The 9333-nt window shown below is 45.7% G+C and overlaps 1 long non-coding RNA gene across 1 annotated transcript in view; it reads left to right on the forward strand.

Annotated features, from left to right (window-relative positions):
• The window catches only part of LOC109568125 (uncharacterized), a 66707-nt gene extending 60992 nt beyond the window's left edge, over window positions 1–5715 (forward strand). Inside the window, exon 4 of the long non-coding RNA XR_011570031.1 lies at window positions 5177–5715. This is a non-coding gene — a long non-coding RNA (uncharacterized lncRNA). The remainder of the gene's footprint in view (window positions 1–5176) is intronic.
• Window positions 5716–9333: the final 3618 nt, after the last annotated feature.

The following is a 9333-nucleotide window of genomic DNA, read 5'->3' on the forward strand; positions in this document are numbered from 1 at the left end:
ATGGTCAGAGGAAAACCGACCACCTTTGTCATCCTCATCAGAAGGGTTTCCTTTCTCAGTTGGTGGTTTTATGCTCTCGGTCATTTCAAAATGAAATTTTAATCAGGATTGACATATATACACATAGTATGATACTATCCCGGAGAAGGCGATGGCACCCCACTCCAGTACTCTTGCCTGGAAAATCCCATGGGCAGAGGAGCCCGGTAGGCCACAGTCCATGGGGTCACTAAGAGTCGGGACACGACTGAGCAACTTCACTTTCACTTTTCACTTTCATGCATTGGAGAAGGAAATGGCAACCCACTCCAGTATTCTTGCCTGGAGAATCCCAGGGACGGGGGAGCCTCATGGGCTGCCATCTATGGGGTCGCATAGAGTTGGACACGACTGAAGCGACTTAGCAGCAGCAGCATGATTCTATCCATAGTATCATAGTATATACATATTCATCAATTCAGTTCAGTTGCTCAGTCATGTCCGACTCTTTGCAACCCCATGGATTGCTGCACGCCAGGCCTCCCTGTCTATCACCAACTCCCGGAGTTTACTCAAACTCATGTCCGTTGAGTCTGATGCCATCCAACCATCTCATCTTCTGTCATCCCCTTCTCCTCCTGCCTTCAATTTTTCCCAGCATCAGGGTCTTTTTAAATGAGTTAGTTCTTCGCATTAGGTGGCCAAAGTATTGGAGTTTCAGATACAACATCAGTCTTTCCAGTGAATATTCAGCACTGGTTTCCTTTAGGATGGACTTGTTGGATCTTCTCCAACACCACAGTTTATATTGATCCTGTGATACAGTACGTATTGATACTATGTATAAAATATATAACTAATGAGAACCTACTGTATAGCACAGGGAACTCTACTCAATCCTCTGTGGTGACCTAAATGGGAAGGAAATCCAAAAACGAGTGGGTCTATGTATACATATGGCTGACTCACCTTGCTATATAGCAGAAGCTAACACAACATTGTAAAACAATTATACTCCAATAAAAACTTTTAAAAAAAACTGAGGTAGGCAAAAGGGATTGTATATGATATCCTGTCCGTTCTACCTAAACTTTGTGTTTGTTAATGTATGTTATGAGGTAAATTTTTAAATTCCTCACTGATCATCACAGATAGGCTGGAAGAAGGTCTTCCTGAATCACCAGTGCCTGGATGATGAAACCAGTTGGACACACATGAAGTCTGATTGTTTTAAGTAGTTCCACTTGACTATTTATTAGACTTCCATAAGCAACAGTGATTGAGGAAGTTGTGTCAACAAAATCACGTGGTTGGTCTTGACTCATCCATCCTTTGCTCTACTCCACTTGTGTTCTTGAATGTGCCTGGGTTGCATTCTCTGCCTCATAATCACAGATCATCCAGTGGTGGAAATGAGGTAGGGGCCTTCCCTGGTGGTTAAGACTCCACTTTCCAATGCAGGGGCCACAGGCTTGACCCCTGATTGAGGAACAGCCCATGTGTAGGAAAAAAAAAAACAAGAGTTGGAAAGGGAGGAGGGACCGTCTAGGTCAAGGATTGGCAAACTTTTCGGTAAAGGGCCAAAGGATAACTATTTCCAGCTTTGCAGGCCATATGGTCTGTGTCACAGCTACTCAGCAAGAGCCACGTGGCCTGAAAGCAGCCACAGATAATACAGAAACAGAGGAGAATGGCTGTGTTCCAACAAAACTTTATTTACAAAAACAGGCAACAAGCAGAATTTGGCTGGTGGATATTAGTTTGTTAACCTCCAATCTAGTCCAGCTTCCTCACTCTACAGATAAGGAAAAAGAAACCTGGGAAGACTGGGAATTTCCTAGAGTCACTAGATAGTTCAAAGTGAAGCCAGATCCCAAATCTAGAAATTAAGTCTAGAATCCAGCTCTATTTTCACCATGCTGTGTCAGTCTGTCTTATTTCATGAAGCTGCTCCTGCCGTGTAGATGACATAGGTTTGAATCAGAAAGTGGTATTTGAGGAAATTATGCTCTGGTAACATCAATTAATTAATAGAAATTACTTTGAAGGAGAGATTTTATAGGAGAGTGTCACTAATTATTGACACCACTCTCAATGCCTTTGTTATGTTTCAAGGTGGCATTAAAGGAGTGAAAAACTGAAAGATTGTTATTATGTCACAGGGTCTTGTTTTAACGAGGTTTTTTTCACTAGAGTTGATTTGAATAAGGCTAGAGAACTCGAGGTTCCCATTCACCAATGAGCAATCAGCCTCCAAAGCAGAAGCTCTTAGTGTGGAATTCATGGGGTTGATGAATCTCTGAAATTCATGCACAATTCTGTGCATGTACATTTCTTCTCAGGACAGGGTGCACTGTTTTCTTCAGATCCCCAAAGGCAGGGGTCCCCAACCTCCAGGATCTAATGCCTGATGATCTGAGGTGGAGCTGATGTAATAATAATCAAAATAAAGTGCACAATAAATGTAAAGCATTTGAACCATCCCAGAACCACCATGCCTCCTCGTCTATGGAAATACTGTCTTCCATGAAACTGCTCCCTGGTGCCAAAAAGGTTGGGGACCACTGCCCATAGGGATTTGTGACCTCCACTCCAAGTTACAGGATTCTAGATGGTGAAAGATCTTTGTCCAACCATCCTGCCTAAAGAAAAAGAAGTTCCAACCAACCAAGTTCCTTTCTTCACATGTGACCTCAGTGGCTGGCTCTCTGGAGGGGAATTATCTGGCCACCAAAAGAGTTCTAGACGGGGAGAGAAAAGCAGTCAGTTGACACAGGTGGATACACAATATAATTAGAGAGATGAATTAAGCATCACAGGTTCCAGGAGCAGTGATGCTCAAAGTTAGCAGACAGTAGCACAGTCTGCTATCAGAATAAGACCTCCACCTGTGACTGACACTCAGAAGGCAAAATTTTGAGCCCTCAGCAGCTGGTGTGCGGGCTCCACTTCTGGCAACATGGTGGAGTGAATGGACTCAGCCATTCCTCCTGGTGCAAACACAATGAAATCCTGGATGGAATGGAATTTAAAAAAAAAATGCTGTTTAATGCAAGCTGAATTTAAACAACAACAACGGAAGTGGAAACTCTCACATGTCAGGAGCATAGTGAACTCAAATGAGAATGGTCTGTCTGAGCTGAAGCCACATGGCCCAAGAGGCTAAAGGATAGACTTAAAAAAAAATTGATTTATTTTGTTTTTGGCTACCCTGCGTCTTCACAGCTACGCCAGCTTTCTCTAGGTGCCGTGAGCAAGGGCTACTCTCCGTTGCAGTGTGCGGGCTTCTCATTGTGATGACTTCTCTTGTTGTAGAGCACAGGCTCTCGGCATGCAGGCTTCAGCAAACAGGCTTAGTTGCCCTGGCATGTAGGATCTTCCCCAATCAGGGATCGAACCTGTGTCCCTGCACTGGCAGGCAGATTCTTAACCACTAGGCCACCAGGGAAGCCCTTTAAAGCTAGACTTATAATTCCCATGCATGGATAAAAAATGTAGCCTTGAGTCAATGCCAGAGGAGGAGGTAGAAGTGAGGTTTCAGCTGAAAGCCAGGACTCTTGAAGGGCTACTGGTTTATGAGAAAGGGTCCAGGAAACTTACAAAGGCCCAGATAGGTATTAAGAAAGCTTTCTGCCCAGCCCTGAGCCCCAAGTAGGAAAAAAAAAGTCTATTGTGAATAAAAGTCAATCCTGAACTTCATGTTCGAGGGTGGAATATGAGTTTACATGACACGCATAGATTGCAAATCTCTGGCAGAGGAGAAAATGGTACAATGGCTACCCAGTGGCTGCCTGCATAGAACCAGGGCATAAACCATGGCCCATGAGCCACAGCCTCCCAGAGGATGATACTGTTCACTGATGATGAGGCTGTACACACATCTGAAGATACACACAAACTGAACCACCACGGAAGAAACAAAACTCAAAGGTGATTGGACAATCTGGAAGAGATTATAATATTTTTTTAAACCTCACAGGTGTTTATTTTATTTCATCTTATTTTTTTAATCTATTGGCTGCACTGCACAGCAGGTGGGATCTTAATACCCTGACCAGGATCAAACCCATACCCCCTGCATTGGCAGCATAGAGTCTTAACCACTGGACCACCAGGGAAATCCCTGGAAGAGATTATAAAATAAACATTTTAAAGATATAAAATAAGGGTTTGAAACCATTAGGGAAGAAATGAGCAACAGCAACAAAGGTCTGAAAGAAAACCAATTACAGATGACAGAAATGAGAATCATAACGTGAAAAACCTGTGACCAACCGTTTTTATTTAGCTGAGGCAGAAGGCAGATCTGAGGGAAGAGCTCTGAACACTGCACAGAAAGTTAGAGGTGTTGAAGGCTGTTTTGAGCAAGTCCATGGAAGCCCAGGGCAGCCAGGCTATGACAGCAGGAGCAACCATAAAACCAGCTAGTAGCTCCTTCCCTCTGCACAGCCCGCACCGCACCCCCCCCCACACCTGCCGCCAGGGCTGGGGGTCCTGCAGAACCTGCTCAAAATTGCTTCAGGAGGGAAGGCAGCCTGTGCCTGAGTGTCTGGGGAGCTCTTGGTAAGCAAAGCTTGAGGAAAGGTGGGTGGGGGCATCTTCCTGACAGGCCTGATGTACCTGCCATCACCTGTCCCCTAGAGGTCTTCCTGTCTGGAGATTAGCTCCTCCCTGGAAAGGACGAGGGAACTGTCCAGCTTTCTTACGGTTCCTTACCAGACTTGTGATCCTTCTCCAGCTGAGGAGAGCCTCCCTGGGGTCTTTCCAGGTTTGTGGGTGGTTTTCTAAAAGCCATACTGCTCAGTGCAAGGGCCTGACTCCGGGGCGGGTGCAGCGGGGAATATTCACCAGGCCTGGGTAGATCTCATTAGAGCCCTGGGGACTGGCAGCTGTCTCCCCTGAGTGGGCCACCCAAGAGGATAAACTCAAGCTCCTGAGAGCCTCCCTCTGTGGGATCCCTGGGCCAACAGTCAGCCCCTGACCTAGCGCTGGCCTGGCCCCTCCACCCAGAGCTCCAACCCCTCCTGCTTCGGCCCTCAGATAACCACACTGTCCTGCCCGCCTCTCCCAGGCCTGGGACCACCAGTGCTTTGTCCCAGCCCCCCAGCCCAGGCCTGGTCACACGCTGAGGATGACCTTTTCACAGCCAAGCAGGGTCTTTCCAGAAATTGACATCTCCCTTTGCTTCTATTTGCAGGAAGCCATTCTTTTTCTGAGAATCTGCCATCAAGAACAGCACTAAGGGAAACACACTTCTCCCAGGGGTCCTGGAACAACTTCATTAGGAAGCTGGAGGTGAATTTTCACAGGCGCGTCACGTGGGAGACCCCCAGAGAGCTGGACCAATGAGCATGTGGCAGTGATTTGGGTCACACACGCTAATGGCCCAAGAAAATAACACCATTAGTGCCGTAATGGAGCAGCAGCATCTCTGTCCCCAGGACACCCACTGACTGGAGAGGGACCGGGCCACCGGGTGATGTTAAGATGCCCTCTGCTCCTTTCCTGTTCAACATGTACTGATTCCAAAGTGAATCAGCAATTTGAACCCATGAGGACCTTTGTTATCTGAAACTACACGTGCCATCTAACTGCTTAGACAAAGAAAATGACTTAATCAAATCACTCTGATTTCCATAAGCAGGGTATCCCCAACCCCCAGGATCAAATGCCTGATGATCTGAAGTGGAGCTGATATAATAATAATAATGGAAATAAAGTGCGCAACAAATGTAATGCACCTGTATCATCCCCAAACCATATCCCCGGTCCCTGTCTGTGGAAAAACTGTCTTCCATGAAACCAGTCCCTGGTGCCAAAAGGTTGGGGACTGCTGTCCATAAATATGTAGCACATCATCACAGACAAAATTTTATTCAGCCCCTGGAAGGTACCCTCAGAGACTGTCAATAGGGTGGCACAGAGGGTATCAATTTAGTACAGGGGAACTAAGGATCCAGAAACTAAAATCTTGACTTTGGATATCTGAACAGACATATCTCAAGGCCAAGTTTGTTATCCAGATCATCCTTATGATAATCCAAAACAAAATCCCCAAGAAACCTTCCCTAAATAGGCTGCTTCCAGCCAATGAGGATGAGATATATTTTCAATTCAGTTTTTTGCTCCTGCGTTAAAAGTCACAGGCAAACTGTTTCTGTAGTCAATGAGAATATTTTGCACACTTCCAAACTTGTTAAGAGGGTAGGGGTGGTGGTGGTGGTGGCATAGTTGCTAAGTCGTGTCCAGCTATTTGTGACACCATGGATTGTAACCCGCCAGGCTCCTTTGTCCATGGGATTGCCCAGGCAAGAATAGTAGGTTGCCATTTCCTTATCCCTGGTAAGATGGTAGTGTTTGAGCTTATAATACTTGTAAAGCTTTGCAACCCCATGGACTGTAGTCCACCAGGTTCCTCTAGTCCATGGAATTCTCCAGGCAAGAATACTGGAGTGTGTTGTCATGCCCTTCTCCAGGGGAATCTTCCTGACCCAGGGATCGAACCCAGGTCTCCCACACTGCAGGCAGATTCTTTACCATCTGAGCCACCAGGGAAGCCCCCAAAGAGGGTAGATCTCGTATTAAATATTCTTAGCACAAACAAACAAAAAAGTCACAAGCAAGAAGATGACCCATTTCGGCTTCCTCTTCACTCTTACCCATCAAGCAAAGCTCCCATCAAACATTTGGGGCCTGGCCTGCAGTTTTCATGCGTGAACATAGCAAGCTTTTTGAGACCGTTTGGTAGCAGCGAAGCCAGAGGCCTGGGCCATTTGGAGGGCGGGAGGGATGCAGGGCGTTCCACTGCCCTCTCTGGCAAGTGCCTTTGAGGGAAGCAGTGAGGACCAGCCGCCTGGGTCAGAGACCTGGTTCTGCCCTGAATCAGCTGTGTGACATTGAGCCATCACTTAACCTTTCTGTGCCCTGGACTCTTCATCTGGAAAATGAAGATAATGGTCTATCTCACTGAGTTGTTTTAAGGGTCAATGTATAATACTTGTAAAGCACTGACCTTGTAACAAGCTATGAAATGAAACCTCCCTGTGTTGCCAGAGCAAGTACGTAATACCCATCTAAGAGAGGGATCCCTGCCTTAAACTGCACATGCAGAAGAAGATACAGACATTTCCAAGAATATTTGGGCATTCTTAACCAAAAGGACATATACTATTTTTTAGTGGAGTATAATTGCTTTACAATGTTGTGTTAGTTTCTGCTGTACAACAGCATGAATCAGCTATATGTATCCCCTCCCTCGTTGACCTTCCTCCCCTCCCCACCCTCCAGGTCATCACAGAGCACTGAGCTGAGCTCCTCTGCTATACAGCAGGTTCCCACCAGCTCTCTGTTTTACATATGGTAGTGTATACATGTCAATGCTACTCACCCAATTCGTCCCACCCTCCCCTTCCCTGCTCTGTGTCTACACATCCATTCTCTACATCTCCATCTCTACTCTGCTCTGCAAATAGATCTGTAGAGATGCGGATGGGCCTAGAGAACATATATTATTAATCAAGTAGCAGGATTCTGGTGGATTAGGGCTGTAGAAGGTAAGTAGGGACCATTTGCTGTTGTTATTTTAGTCATTAAGTCGTGTCTGACTCTTGCAACTTTGGACAGTGGACTGCCAGGCTCCTCTGTCCATTGGATTTCCCAGGCAAGAATACTGGAGTGGGTTGCCATTCCCTTCTCCAGGGGATCTTCCCTACCCAGGGATTGAACCCCCATCTTCTGCTTCTCCTGCATTGGCAGGTGGATTCTTTACCACTGAGCCACCTGGGAAGCCCCAGAGACCATTTATACGGTCCTAAATACAGATTCATTTTAAACAAAATATTATTTCTTTTATTGAAGTATAGTATAGTTGATTTACAATGTTGTGTTAATTTCTGCTGTATAGCAGAGTAACTCAAGTGATACACATATATACATTCTTTTCCATTATAGCTCTCAATGCAGGTTCTAAATTAGCAGCTTGCTCATAGAGTTATTGGAAAATCAAACAAAATAACCCATGTAAAGGTGATTAGTGCAGGGCTTGGCACAAGGAAAGCTCTCTATACATGTTGGCTGTGCGTGGGCTGAGTCTTTCACATATGGTGTCCTAACCCAAACTCACCCTGGTCCATGGAAGAGTGCGTTTTCACAGGTGAGGAATCAGGGGCCCCCTGCAATTATTAAGAATCAGCGCTGACCCAGAGCAATGGGCTTCATGACCAGTGGGTCCTACAGTATGTCTCTTTTTCTCTCCTGGGTATTCTGAGAACATGAGGGCCTTCTGACCCATTCACAAGATTTTATCACCTTATAGAGCAGGAGTTTACTGTGTGATCCCCTCAGCCAGCAAGGTGGCCGATACCTACCTGAGTAAATCCTTCTTCCAGTGACACAATGATGCCACATTGGAGGCCTTGTCCATAAATGGATCACTGACAAGTGATCACTGTCCCAAGATCCTCCACACCCCTAGTCCTAAAAGCATCTCATAACTGGTGATTATCTAACAATCAACTACTCTCCACAATGTTTTTCAACACATGAATCAGGGGTCCAGACATTATTACCCAGCAGAACTCCCGCTCTATCTCACAGAGTAGTCATTTTGTAGCACTGTTTATTTAGGTTTTAACAATGGAGTTTTATTCTTTCTCTCACCTGCTGCTCATCGATGGACTTTGTTAACTCCTGTTCATTATTGCAAATCACCCTAGTGACCGGTGATGCCGTGTTTCTCACTTAAGAAACTCAAAGGCCTCCATGGGCAACAGGATTCAGCCACCTGGCTTTCTTATGTTTCTAAATAAACAAATCAAAAGGAACAGAAGGCAGGGAGGTCCCTGAAACCTATATTTAACCTGCACTTGGATCTCAGAATTATTAGAAAAATGCTGATAAGCATAACATTATGGTTCCATTTGTTGATGACTCTGCCTTTGACGTGGCAACTGGCATTGCACTGTCCAATTTAGAGACGATTTTCCTGAGCACTGTCACTTGTGATTCTACCAAAACCCTGTAAAGTAGGTGGGACGTTTTACAGATAAGGAAGTGGAACCTCTGAGAGGTTAGGTGACTTCCCAGGTCACCCACAGAGCGGGTGCTCTGACTTCAGGTCCATTACCCAGCATCCTGGCACAGCAGAAGATATAGCCAGCCCTGCCTCCCAGCAGCCCCCCAGGGAGAGATGCAGGGAGAGTCTGGGCAGATTATTTGAACACAACCATTTGAACAGCTTGATGGGATTTAATTGTTTGGAAGGTGTTCAACATGGTATTTCCAAACACGAAAGGAGAATGCTGGAGACTGCTTTCCCAGATAATGATCCTGTCTTCATTTTGGAGAGCGCTTTCG

This window comes from Bos indicus, chromosome 13 (genome assembly GCF_029378745.1).
Source record: "Bos indicus isolate NIAB-ARS_2022 breed Sahiwal x Tharparkar chromosome 13, NIAB-ARS_B.indTharparkar_mat_pri_1.0, whole genome shotgun sequence".
Lineage (NCBI taxonomy): Eukaryota > Metazoa > Chordata > Mammalia > Artiodactyla > Bovidae > Bos > Bos indicus.